The following is a 14,688-nucleotide window of genomic DNA, read 5'->3' as shown; positions in this document are numbered from 1 at the left end:
TTTTTTTTTTTTTTTTTTTTTTTTTTGTCTCTCTTCATATACTTGGCAACTTGATTCCATCATAGGAAGAAATATGAGATGAAATTCAAGTCAAGCAATTTTTTAACCTAAGATGTAAGTTGGTAGGAAACTAGTACTTTAATTTGAGTGTCAGTTAATTGGTTATTATCTGAAGAGTCGTTAAACTGAGGTGAAGCCAAGTATTGTCTCTGCAGAATCAGACCTATTCGCTCCAAATTATTACTTCTTGCTTAATAATTATGTAACTTTGGGTCAATTGCTCAATTTTGCTACATTTCATTTTTTCATTGGTATAATATAAGAAGAATGCCTATTATAGAATTTTTGTGAGAATTAATATAGATAATATTTTCAAAACACCATCCCTGCCATATGTACCTACAACTCAGGGTATTCACAGTTAGCTTTGCATTAGAAGCGGGTTGGTTTGCAACTGCATGGAGTGCAGTTTTCTTACCAACAACCATCAGGGTTGGTAAGAGAAGATTATTGTACTGAAAAATAATATGAGGTAGCTAGAACTAGAAGGAATATTCAAAAGTCTGACAATCCCCACCTACCATCCCTGGGAAATGGAATCCCTAGGAATCAGAGATGATTTGTCTTCCTAAAATGAGAATTCATTCAATATTAAAGTCTAAGAGTTCAAGAGAAAAAAAGCTTCAAAACAGAACCGTTCCTCTTCCCACTGTGTCCTCCTCCCAGGCCCCAGTGCCTTCTATCACTATAGTTTAGTGTGCATTTTCCAGAATTATATGTACCTCGAATCATATAGTGTGTACCCTTTTTTAGTGGGGTGCAGACCGTGCAGACCTACCCAGAGTCTTTCCCCAACTGCCACCAGATGTTTAAAATTCCATTTTCAGTACATTATCCCTTGCAGTGGTTCTTAACCTTAGCTATGCCACAAATCCCCTCAAGACTGATAAATTCTGTGAGCCATCTTCCCAGAAAAATAAATGAACTGGTATCCATTCCCACAAAATGTGGCACATAATTTTAGGATATTCAGAGGAGAGATTTTGCCTTACCTGAAAGCTTTTGTAGCTGTCAAATACATAATAAGACTGAAGATCTATCACAATGAAGCTGGAAAGGCAAGAGCAACCCAAGGCTCTGCAGAGCTGGGGGTTCATATTTTGGATGTTGACTAGAAGGTTTATATTACTCCCTAGATTTTTTTTCTGTTTCTTTTTAGGGAGTACTAAACACAATGGAACCAACTTTTATCTTTTCTGTAATAGAAAAGGTTTGTTTGTTTTTTTTTTTCTTCTTAATTTCTGTACCTGGTTTGTGTGTGTTTTGAGGGAGAAGCATTCTTGTTTTGCTTTTCTGCTTCTTTTTCTTTTTTTCTTTTTTTCTTTTTTTTTTCATTAGAGACAGGATCTCCCTCTGTCACCCAGGTTGGAGAGCAGTGCCATTATCATAGGTCACTGTAACCTCAAACTCTTGGGCTCAAGTGATCGTCCAACTCAGCCTCCCAATATGCTGAGATTACAAGGCGTGAGCCACTGTGCCCAGCCCTGGGTTGCTTTTGAGCACAGAAGCTGGCTTTGAATTAGCTTTGACTTTTAACTAAAATTCTGAGTTTTTAATACTCCTTTTTCTCTCATTCGGAAATTTTTTACCCATTAAAAAAAACTAAGAAATTGTGAGGGCAATTTGGCGCTTACATCATTTTCAGTAGGTGAATTATACAGCCTTATTTCAATCATACTACTTAAACACATTGCTTAGAGGGTTAACTAGCTAAGGCTTGGCCTAGATCATTGACTCCAGAAATGCTCCTTGTAACTATGGTCCAGGAGTACAATGTAAAGATGACATGTTAATATGATATTAATGTACACACGTTAATGTGTGTATATTATATATATGTGTGTATGTATATTATATATAATATAAAGACGAGCTCACCCAACCATTTATAGGCATAAAGTATCTTGTAAAATGATCTCCATCCATATCCACATGCAAAATAACCTATCAGATTAAAACATTAGTTTATATGCCTCAAAACATTTCTCTGAAGAAATCATTTTATGCCTAGATGAAAACATTTTTTTTCTATTTTCTCTTTAGCAATGCTCTCTCAACACTGTTTATCAAAGGAACTAATATGAAAGGAAAGACATTGCTTTGAAGGGAAGATGGATGGATCCCCTAGTAAACTACAGCTTGATGTGCAATTTCCTAAAGTTCAAATGCCTGAAAAAGGAAATGAAAGAAACTCAGCTCTTGAGAAAGCTTTAATACCAGCTTTGATCTCAATTATAGAGTTATTTACGAAAAGTGCATGTTTACAACTAAATAATAAATTAGGATCAAAAGCTTCTAGAAGCTATACTATGGAGTGGTTAATAAAAAGTTGAGTAAAGAGTAATGAATGGCTTTGTACTGTTAATTTGAAGGAATTACCTTCTCTTTAAAATAGCTGCCAAGATCGTGAAGATTGACATGTCACAGGAAATTAAAACAAATGGTTTCTAGTCCTGTATGTCTTGGTGGGTAAACAATAGGGTAGAGCCCTTACCTGGGAAGCTGTGGGCCGGACTCCACCTCTAACTGTGTGCAACCATTAAAGGTGCAACCTTCGGCAAGTTTATTTAACTCTCCGGACCTCTAATTACCTACTCCTAAAGTGCACGAGAAGAACTAGTTATTCTCTGAAATTCTTCCTGTCTCCAGTGGCCTGTTCCTTAGTTCCTGTTAACTGAGCATACTCACACTCTAATAAATACATGTAAAATCTTACCCCTTATAGAGATAGTTTTTTTTTTTTTAATGAATAATCAGTTTTAAATTGAAATCATAGGCCTACTCATTCAATGGACATTGTTGGGATTCAGTGCAGAGAAAGCATAAAAGATGAACTTCCAGTCAACTTTCAGTATTTGCATAAACATGACACAATTGTAGGTTATCAAAAAATAGTTTTTATCAGACTAAAATGTTCTAATGAATGATTTCATAGTCTTTTGGCTGTTTTATTAAATTCAGTGAATAAATCATTTCTTATTCTCTAGGTAATAATGAAAAAACATCTCAGAATAGTATAGAACAGCAAAAGGAATTGAAAGACAATGCTGAGTATGATAGATGATCGATAGATAGGTAGGTAGATAGATAGATAACTATTGATAGAGAGACAGATAAGACATATAGATAGAATCCACAAGGTAGAAAATGTCTCCTCTGGATACTGGATAGTAGCTACCTATCTCAGGGGGGAAAAAAAAGGCAAACCCATGAATAAGCTGACAGCTTTGACTAACAAGATATCTTAGTTGCTGGGTTAAAATATGAGACTTGTGTTCAGACTACAGTATCTTTCATTTTTATGAGAGAACCTTTTTTTTGAGAAAGCATATGTCATGTTCAGACAATCTGGAAATGAATATTCTTATTCCTACCCCAATCTCATTTTCTTTTCTAGTTTTTTTTTCCCCCTGTTCTTTGCAACTCACAGGGATAAAGCAGGCAGAGTAGCAGGTAAAGGAAGAGTATTCATGCCAATATGGCTCTTTGAGTCATTACCCTGCAGATGAGTTCCTCCAAGCACTAAAGGAGTGAGTCAGATCCTCCCTTTGCCATTCAGGGTCCCTGAAGTACGTCTGAAGGAAAATAACAGGTCATCTAGTCTGTTTCCGATTTGAAGCTGTTGAATTGCCACTGTTGTACTCTTTCCATATATGAGTATCAACTGTAATATTTTTTAGCAAATAAATTTTTTCAAATGGCTCAATTTTTTATTCAAATAATTTCTTTAAAATGATATTTTATTAACCAGTTTAATGTATCAAAATAGAGTTAAATAAAATATGTAGAAGGATTTCAATAATATATTATCTATTCAATTACCACTAAATACCGTTGCCTACTAAACTGCTCTTTGATCCCTACTCTCTCTTTGTTAACAGGATTAGTAAGATAATAAAGCCTTATTAATTTGAAACTGAGACACCTTTCCTTGACATGATCAGAAGGAATGAAAGATAATCGAGGAGAAAGAATTTTTTCACTTTATGATTTAAGATTATGCAATGCCCTGTCTACAAATTATTAATAATCTTTCCATACAAAGCAGAGGTTAAAAACAAAATGGGAATAGGGTGTCTGTTGCTGATCGTGTACAAAGGAAAAAATACATTTGTTCTACCCGACTCATACATTTTAGATTGACACATTTGAAAGCGATCTAGTCCTCCTCTTTACGCTGCATTCACTCTTGCTTCTGTAGTGAACAACTCAAGTGTATTTAAAAGAAAGAAGAGAAAAGAAGAAAACCCAAATCTTTGTCTTTAATGTAAATTTTATAATTTGGTTTTGGAGAGAGAGTAACCACATGAACAACAGAGAACAAAACAATCTTAAAGCAAGTTGCTTAAGTGTCAGACAGCACAGCAATAGCTGACTTTTGTTGTCTTTTAATAATAATATTACCGACAAAGCATTTACTATGGGTGAGACATGACATTAAGTACTTTACAAACATTATCTCATTTAATCTTTCTGCTAATCCAGTGAGGTACGAACATCATTATTCCCATTTTTGGATGGAGAAACCAAAGTTCGAAAAGAAAAAGAAACAAGCTCGAGACAACACAATGGTAATGGGAAGACAGAATTCAAATCCAGCCTATCTCAGTTCTTATTATTTATTGGATAAAAAATGGAGTCTAAAGGGGTGAGCCAGGAGAATTTAACTAACTTGCATTTCATTTTAATTTGTGTTCTGACTACTACAATTTTTTTCTGTATAGAAACAGTAGCACATCCTCAAATCCTCCACTTAGATCACAGTTTTAACCCCTGTCTATTGGCAGAATGAAAGAGCTTCTCCGGAGCCCCAGCTCCAGTGGAGAATATGTTATGTGGGTGGAGCAAGTGCAGTGCCCAGTGCTTAGAGGGTTATCAAAAAGGATTGTGTAAAAATCCTTTAATCTGCCACAACTGGAACACAGGCTACAAAATCAGCCCAGACTCTTAGTTTTAAAAACGAAACCATGACCACTACATGAACCATTCGCCAGCCTGTGTTGGAAAGGCAGCGAAAGCCTATTGCTCTTAAGTATTGCCATGGGGCAGAGCATAAACTGTTGTTTCAAAATCTCAAGCTCGCACTGAAGTGTGACTCAAAATCAAAGGGCAAATTCAAATTAAAATCATGGACTGGGATAAGATGAAGGGAATGTTATCAATGAATGTTATGAACTCCTGGGGAGAAAGTTCAATTTGCTGTGCAGAGGGCTACAGCTGGAATGTAGCAAAGCTAAATCCCCATCCCCAGCTGGAATATTCAGACACAGGGCTGCTATGCTATGTTTTTGGAGCTCCAGCAGGTGTTGTCTGGAGTTTGACCAAAACAAGAGTAGCCCAGCTGCCAGGGAACTGAATTACACCTGAAGCCTTTCTAGGCATAAATGACTGTTCTTTGCATTCTCTCCACCTCCTCTCCTCCAATCGTGTCCAACTTTCTAAATTCATATCATGTAAGAATCCTTGTATTTAACAGCAATTAAAAGCAATATTAAGATGGAATGCCAATCAATATTAATATTCAACCTGTGTCAATCAGCTTAACCTGTTTTCTAGGCTAATTTTTAGCCAGGAAAAATTAATTGGTTTTAGAAATTAAAGTCCAAATAAGTCACAACTGTTTTCATGCTTAGAAAATGTATCTATCCATTTATTTAAGGGACTTACATAAAACTACTGAAGCTACAGCAAGCCCTCAGGACTAACAGAATATTCCTGCAGCTCCTATGCTTGCCAAAACTTGGCTGCTGAAAGGATATCACATGAAGCTAAAACAGCTGGGATGTCTATGCCTTAGAAACTTCCTTTAAACTTTCATGTTGTGATTTAACATCCTTTTACAATTATTCTTTAAAATCACTTATAGTTACTTAGTGATTGATCAGCAAAAATCAGTAATTTCATGTCTGGTGTAAGAGGAGCTGCCTCCCAGAATCTGTTTTCTACTTTCTTCAATGTACAGAGCCAGATTCAGCAACTCGGGCTGTCAATATAGAGAAACAGCTGGGGAGTTTTTTAAAATATGAGTGCAGAACCCTTTCCAGACAAATTAAATCAGAACCTTTGGAGACAAGGTCCTGACTTTAGTGACTTTATAGGTTTCCAGATGATTCAAATATACAGGCAGAGTTGAGAAAAGTTAGTTTAGGTTGTGAAGTCCTATGCATGAAAAGTAACACATTGCAATGGCTTAAAAATGAGAAAGATAATACTATATATTTTGCACATGGGCAGAAAGTGTATATACGCACACATACATAAACACGTGTATGTGTTTAATACACAATACGTCAAAGGCTTGGTCAAATTCTCTATAACAAATTTTGTGTAGGTTCCTATTCCGTTATTTTAAAAGAGAGGAAATTATTGGTTTAGGAAGCGAAGAAGACAAAATTAATTTTAGTTAAAAAATTGATTCAAAGGGCAAGCTTATCCTCATAATTATTTTAATGTTTCATTCTGGGAAGACTACTAGATATCACAATAGTTTTTATGTTGTAGGTAGAAACTTAATTAAACAGCAGTCTCACATATTCAGAATCTGCTTAAAAACAATTAATTTCTTTGTATACTTTTTTTTAATTTAGTAGCCTGGATCCAAGCATTATTGAACTCTTGCAACAATAATTAAGCAACAAACTTTAGTAATTATTCAAATACCTTGGAACTAATGATAATTGTTCTTTTTAAGCTTTCGGAGCTCCCAAGCTGGAAAGAATATATGTAATTGGCTAAAATACTTAAAAGGCTCTGGAGGAATTCTTCTAATGAAAAGCAAGATGGGAGACTTCCATCTATTGAATGGCTATCTTGTGTCAGACATTGTGTTAGGCACATTATCTCACTGAGTCCTAAACTAATCCCTGTAGAACAGGGGTCAGCAAACTATGGCCAATGGGCCAAATTTCACTTTTGTAAATAGTTTTATCGTTACATAGTCACATTCATTCATTTACCTGTCATCTGTGGCTTCTTCTTGCTAAAAAGCAAGGTTTAGTAATTGCAACAGGGATCATATTGTCAGGCCCTTCACAGAAAAAGGTTACTAATCCTATTATAGAACATTTATGATTGTCTGTTTTTTGATGAAGGAATCAACGTTAAATTCAAAAGCGCCAAAGCATTAATTTTTCTTCAGAAACTGCTGTTGACTGAGAAAATGGCCTCAAGAAGTGAACTAGCTTGAGAGATATCATGCTAATGATTAAGTAACTAATATTATATACAACTTGAATGTTCCTATAGTTTTGAAACAACAGACAATTTCCCTTGCATTCAGATATCATATGAGTTTCTCATTGCTTCCTGCATGAAATAGAATCAGGAAATAAAGATGTCATTTATTGAGTTTGGATAAATGAACTAGAGCTGACATCTATGAATACAACATTTATTTTATTTTATTTTATTCATTTATTTATTGAGATGGAATCTCGCTCTGTTTCCCAAGCTGGAGTGCAGTGGCACGATCTCTGCTCACTGCAACCTCCACCTCCCAGGTTCAAGCAATTCTCCTGCCTCAGCCTCCTGAGTAGCTGGGACTACAGGTGTGCGCCACCACGCCCAGCTAATTTTGTATGAATAAAACATTTATAATTTAGTCATGAAAATACTCCATTACTTGAAATGTGGATATATGTCAAGAGACAGAAAATAATCACAAAAGAGATTTGTTCTAAGCAAAATCATATGCTGAACTTCTAATTTTTGTTGGTGAGAAGGACACTTCCTCTCCACTCCTGATGCTTCCTTCAATGTGAAAGGAGCTGCACTAGTGTAACACCTGGCCTACCTCTGTGCTTTCTTTTCCTTGCAAAATCTAATTTTTTCCCACCTATCCTCTATCACTCTGATGCCATGAGTATCTGCTAAGATCTTTGGCAACACTGGGTATGGTGGGTTTCCACTAAGTTGTAAACATATCTTTGTCTGAAATAGTTGGCCCAGAAGCCTGGAGACTGGCTTGTTTTCTAAATTTGGTGGGTGAGTAGGGCCAGTTCTCAGATAATTTTTTGGGACTGTCAAGTGAGGCATGAGAGATTTGGCTTGAGACAGACTTGGCTGCAGCTGCTGAAGAAATCATAGCACTCCTCAGGCATTGAGAACCATCTGGCTGGGACTGAGAAGAGCAGGAAGTTGAGGTGGTTGATGAATTTTGGACTTTAATTCCTGTGAAATTAGCCCACAAGGTCAGGAAGACTGCTTATGGATTTGAATTACTTTGGATTTTGAATTTTAGAAACTTTATCTTTGGACTCTCATTCTCCTCGACAATCTGATGCTGAGGTTGGGTTTTATGATCAAATGTGGGGCACCTTATTACTATCATGTTATTTTTGGATTAAGTGGTAGATTTGATTATTGTTTCCAACTATTTGCCCAATGAGTTAAAAAAAAATTAAAACTGGGACTATTGAGAGGCGATCTTTTTTTTTCTTTTTTTTTTTAAATGTGAATGAAATGCCCTTTTTACAACTCTCCTAGTCTCTATGATTTTATCTGGCCAGCAACTTTTAGAAGCAAAACTGGGTAAGTCCAGTTTAATCCCCTCCTCTCCTCTTTCTCTTAGGTACAAGCTACCCATGTGAATTATGCATTCTGTTCAGCAACTCTGTGCTGTAAGTTTTTATGGAGTCCACCTTTGCCCATTTGCAAGGAGGCTGTCCTAGTTCTGCATTGCCCATTCCTTGGGGTTAAGATGGTATGAATTGACTAGTGCCCCTGGGATTTCTGAAGCAGAATTATAAGACGAAAAATGTCCTGTGACTGTCACTGTTAAGCACTAGAAGAACAATGTGAATGTGTGAAAGGCTATGCTATTCAGTCACAAAGTATCCATCACTCAATCTTTGTAGAGAACTGTGCAGAGAAGTAGAATGTGGGGACTGGTCATGCAAAAAACAGGATGTTTTCCTTGGGATAAGCTGAAGTTGAGGTATTACGAAAAATTCAATGCTGGCAGAGTTGTAGAGAAATAGGAATGTGTTTACACTGTTGGTGGGAATGTAAATTAGTTCAACCATTGTGGAAGATGGTGTGGCAATTTCTGAAAGATCTAGAACCAGAAATACCATTTGACCCAGCAATCCCATTACTGGGTATATACCCCAAAGGAATATAAATCATTCTATTACAAAGATACATGCACATGTATGTTCATTGCAGCACTATTCACAATAGCAAAGACATAGAATCAACCCAAATGCCCATCAATGATAAACTGGATAAAGAAAACATGTTATATATACACCATGGAATACTATGCAGCTATTAAAAAGAACAAGATCATGTCCTTTGCAGGGACATGGATGGAGTTGGAAGCCATTATCCTCAGCAAACTGAGGCAGGAACAGAAAACTAAACACTGCGTGTTCTCACTTAGGGAGGTGAATAATGAGATCACATGGACACATGGAGGGGAATAACACATACTGAGGCCTGATTGGAGGAGGGAGAGCATTAGGAAAAATAGCTAATGCCTGCTGGGCCTAATACCTAGGTGATAGGTTGATAGGTGCAGCAAACCACTATGGCACATGCTTACCTATGTAACAAACCTGCACATCCTGCACATGTACCCCAGAACTTAAAAATTAAATTAAAAAAAAAAAAAGAAATGCAATAAGTGAGAGAGAGATGAAGAAAAATGTCACAGTATGATTTGGGGTCATCTGCATAATAAAGTGATATTGAAACCTCTAGGGTAGAATAAAAATAATTTAGAAAAGAAGAACATCAAGAATATACACAGAATTGCCCACACACAATACCAAGAGCTTTAGTAACGGAGGAGAAAAAAAGCATCAGTGAAGCAGTTCTAAAAGGTTTAAGCAGAAATATGTCTTTAGATTCAACAATCAATGTGGTAATTGTTGAAAAGAAAAGGTACATAGAAATGTTGTCAGGGCCATGCTGAGTTTTTCTTATTTAGGCTAGGAGATACCAGAAGATGTCTGAAGACAAAGGAAATGCCAACTAGGAGAACTTTCCTAGAAGTGAGTGGAAGTGTTTAGCAGGAGTTGATATTATTAATTATTATCTTAACAAACCTTCAGAGAAACTGCTGCCGGTAATCACTAGGAGAATGTTAGTTGTATTCATTCCTTTTGTGTTCACTGAGGATTTCCAAATAGTAGAAGTTTCTGCAGCATATTAGAAGGGATTATAACCTCTACCATAATTATACAGCCGAGACATATAAAGTATAAACCTCAAAATAGATGTAAACGATCCACATAATCACAAGGCACAACCACTATGAAAGAGGAGCCACAGTATTTTGCAGTTTATCTGAAAGTATCCACATTTCCTGCACTATCTGTCTCGTTGCCCATTAGCAGCTGTTTAAGTAATGCTATTTGCAGTCCAGGGGGCACTCAATATATTCACAAGGCAAAGTTCTCATAAGTTTCATAAGCAGAGCATTCTTTTTAGCTTTAAACTTAGCTTTAAAACACATAGTTCCTACGTGTTCATATGTCCCTACTTACCTGAACAATTCCACTTCCTTCCTGTTGTCCTGATGTTATTGTTGATGGCACCCCTTTTCACTCCCGAAAGTGTCCTTCCATGGATGATAGATTATACCATCACCCTCCTCTTACCTCTTACTTTCTCTCTGTTATATTCTAATGCAAGATCCACTCCGCTCAGGGTTCTGTCTGACAAATATATTTTATACCCAATGATATAAAAATAAATATTACATATTGATAAAAATGTGTGGGTTCATCAGAACATTAGAGTTTATTGCTTGAGAATAACTATTCAAGATAAATGTAAAAAATGGCAGAAAAGAGAGTGATGACAGAAACTGCAAATATGTGGCAGTGGCCAGAAAGATTATAAAAATCCTAAAACTGAGGTCCACAAGGAAACGAAAAACAGAGTACCTACCAATGTTAGAGATGAAAGATAACCTTTACGATGGATTATTTTTCAAATTATTTTCTTTAAAAATGCTACCATATATAATATTCACAAAATATTAACTTTGTAATATCCCATTCAGGTTTGGATGCCCTTGGTGACTCTTGGTTACCTACACAGACTTAGCTGGACTTGCAGTTTGCAGCATTCAGCTTCAACATCCTTTTTCCAAATCTTCTCTCCCTAGTTTGAGCTCCTTGGAGAAATTTGAGCACCTTTTCCTCATTTATTATGGTCAATTGGCTGCATTGCTCATGAGGCGGTGATAAGATTTCCTAGCTTCTCTGGTTATTCAACTGTAACTCTTCTGCTTCGGGTAACATTCTGCTGCTCAGTGTGATTACTACTTTCTCCTGATTGTGAAGCACCTACAGTGGGGAATTCAAAATCTGGCTGGTCATTTAAGTGAAATGGTACATTTTCAAAAGAAAGCTTCCCAGGCACCATACTAGAGTTACAGGTTCAATTCTCTGGGGAATAAGATCCAGGAATCTGTACGTTTTACAAGACCTTTAAATTGTTCTCACATGCAGGGTCTCTACCACATGAGTCACTTAATCTGTGCTCCATTATTTTTGTTTTATATGTGATTCTCAAGGTCACAGATGACCTCCATGTTGCTAAATGCAGCAGTCAATTTAGTTTCTACAAGTTGCATTTGATACAATTTATATGACATACATACCACGTATCCACACACACACCCCTCCCTCTTCTGTAGCCCTCACCCAGGAATTTCTACACTTAGCTACATCTCTGTCTCAGTTTTCCTACTACCTCACAAATCACTCCTTCTCACTCACCTTTCCTGGTTCCTCCAATTCTCCAGATCTTTAGTTTTATAAGAGATCCAGGGTGTACCCCTTGAATTTTTATCTTTTGTATCCAAATGTATTCCTAGATGATTCCATCCAATTTTATTGCTTTAAATACTATCTCTAGGCTGCCGACTTGCAGACTGATATCTCCAAACTAGATCTCTCCCTGCAAGTCCAGGCTTCCATATCCACTTGCCTACTTGACACAGCCACTTGCCTAATGGGCACCTCAAGCTCAGCATGACTGACGGTGATCTCACCAACCCACTCAGACCTGCTTGTCTGTCAGTCTACTTCATCTCATCCTTTGCTCAGTCTGAAAGCTTCAGAGACTTTGGCATTCCTCCTTTCCAATCTAACCCACCAGAAAGTCCTTCCAGATACACTTTTTAAATGTACCCCAAGTATAATCACTTATCACCCACCCTGACTTACAGCAAGTCACCATCATGGCTCATCTGGATTCCTGCAGTAGCCTCCCAAATGGTCTCCCACTTCCATCTTCTTCCTTCCCTCTAATCACCACTCACAGTCAAAGTGATGCTGTTCAGATGGAAGTCACATCTTTCTCTCATCTACAAAAATAAATACATAAGAAAACCTAAACAAACAAAAAGCCCTCTAATGCCTTTCTATCTCAGAGTGGAAGCCTGAGTCTTTCTAAGATGGACAATGCTCTGTGTGGCCTGGTTCTCTGTGACCCTGTGATCTCATCTCCTGCTATTCTGCCCCTCATTCACCTGTTCCAAGCCATTCCATCTCCCAGCCTTTCCTCCAACATGCCAGGCATGCTTCCTACCCAGGCCTCTTCCTCCAGATATCCACAGGGCTCCTTCTCTGACTTTCTTGGGTCTTTATCCAAACGTCACCTTCTTCACGGGGCCTTTCTGGGCCACCCTGTCTATAACTTCAGCTCCTTCTCCCACCCTTCATTCCCTGCGCTATGTTTCATCCTCAGCACACACTCCTCATCACTATCTAATTTATCTACAATTTACTTATGTTGCTTATTGTCATCCCCAGTTAACCAACTAGGATATAAGCCCTACGACGGCAGGAATTTTTGCTTGCATTTTTTTGTATGTGTTTTTATTCAGTGCAGCAGCATATCCCATGACCTAATACAGGGCCTGGCATATAGTAAGTACTCAATATTTATTGAATAAATGTGTGTTTGTTGTATTTCCCTAATGCAAGCATTCAGCCTAACACAATATTCAATATACAAAAGGATCTGAAAAAAATATTGGTTTTGAGACACTGGATCCTGTTTGAGGGTGAAGGGTGGGAGGAGGATGAGGATCGAAAAATTACCTATCAGTTACTACACTTATTACCTGAGCAATGAAATAATCTGTACACCAAACCTCTGTGTCACACAATCCACCTGTAACAAACTTGCATGTGTGCCCTTGAACCCAAAATGGTTATTAATTTTTTTTGAAAAAGAACATCTCCAAAATACATATATTGAGGTTTGTTTGGTTTTCGTTTTTTTTTTTTTTTTTTTTTTTTTTTTTTGAGATGGACTTTCGCTCTTGTTGCCTAGGCTGGAGTGCAATGGCACAATCTTGGCTCATTGCAACCTCCGCCCACCCTGGTTCAAGCAATTCTCCTGCTTCAGCCTCCCGAGTAACTGGGACTCCAGGTGCATGCCACCACACCCTGCTAATTTTGTGGTTTTAGTAGAGACAGAGTTTCTCCATGTTGGTCAGGGTGGTCTCGAACTCCTGACCTCAGGTGATCTGCCTGCCTTGGCCTCCCAAAGTGCTGGGGTTACAGGCGTGAGCCACTGCACCTGGCCCTGTTTTTGTTGTTGTTGTTGTTTTTTAATGATAGAGTAAAGCAGATTGTTCAAATTTGGCAAGAATCAATATTCATGATTTCAAGACTATCACTACTGGCAGCAATAAGGGCCCCACTGCGATGAAGGGGTTTTGAGGGAAGAAAATATGTGTGGAAGACATATCTGTACAATTTTACACACATTTTCCAAAATTATTTTCATTTAACGGCAGACATAATTCACACCCATATCTTCTCAAAACCCACACTTCTAACAGGATCTGAAATACAAGACAAGCACTCTGCTGTGGTTTGGATATGTTTTGTTTGGCCCTACCAAGTCTCTTGTTGAAATTTGATCCCCAGTGTGGGAGGTGGGGACTGGTGAGAGGTGTTTGATCACAGTGGGGGATCCCTCATGAATGGCTTGGTGCCATTGTCTTGGGAGTGAGCAACTTCTCACTTTTAGTTCCCGTGAGAACTGGTTGCTGAAAAGAGCAAGAACTGATTGTTGAAAAGAGCACCTCCCTCTTCTCTCTCTTGTCTCCTCCTCTCCATGTGATCTCTGCACACGATGGCTCCCCTTCACCTTCTGCCATGAGTGGAAGCTTCCTGAGGCCCTCATCAGAAGCAGATGTTGGTGCCATGCTTGCTGTACAGCCTGCAGAACCATGAGCCAAATAAACCTCTTTTCTTTGTAAACTACCAAGCCTCAGCTGTTCCTTTATAACAACACAAATGGACTAAGACATAGTCTTAAGGAAAAGCTACTTGCAGGCTGGGCACGGTGGCTCAAGCCTTTAATCCCAACACTCTTGGGGGCCAAGGCAGGCAGATCACTTAAGATAAGCCTGGCCGTCATGGCAAAACCTCCTCTCTACTAAAAATACAAAAATTAGTCGGGCATGGTGGCACACACCTGTAATCCCAGCTACTTGGAAGGCTGAGGCACAAGAATTGCTTGAGCCTGGGAGGCAGAGGTTGCAGTGAGCCAAGATTGGGCCACTGTACTCCAACCTGGGAGACAGAGCAAGAATCTTTCAAGAAAAAAAAAAAAAAAAAAAAAAAAAAATTATTTTAAAAAAGCCAAAGAAAA

At 37.9% G+C, this 14,688-nt stretch overlaps 1 long non-coding RNA gene across 2 annotated transcripts in view; it reads right to left on the bottom strand.

Moving 5' to 3' along the window:
- LOC108523204 (uncharacterized) overlaps nucleotides 1–14,688 on the bottom strand; it is a 46,976-nt gene that overhangs the window by 20,860 nt on the left and 11,428 nt on the right. The window contains exons 2-3 of one of the 2 annotated variants that reach the window (XR_001883750.1): nucleotides 12,233–12,382; nucleotides 11,106–11,357 (exon numbers count right to left, since the gene is read on the bottom strand). This is a non-coding gene — a long non-coding RNA (uncharacterized LOC108523204). The remainder of the gene's footprint in view (nucleotides 1–11,105; nucleotides 11,358–12,232; nucleotides 12,383–14,688) is intronic. The other variant, XR_001883748.1, reaches the window with a different exon arrangement.

This window comes from Rhinopithecus bieti, unplaced genomic scaffold, assembly GCF_001698545.2.
Source record: "Rhinopithecus bieti isolate Rb0 unplaced genomic scaffold, ASM169854v2 scaffold_72306, whole genome shotgun sequence".
Taxonomy (NCBI): Eukaryota; Metazoa; Chordata; class Mammalia; order Primates; family Cercopithecidae; genus Rhinopithecus; species Rhinopithecus bieti.
Note: the sequence above shows the minus strand (reverse complement) of the source record. Positions and strands in the feature narration are given on the sequence as shown.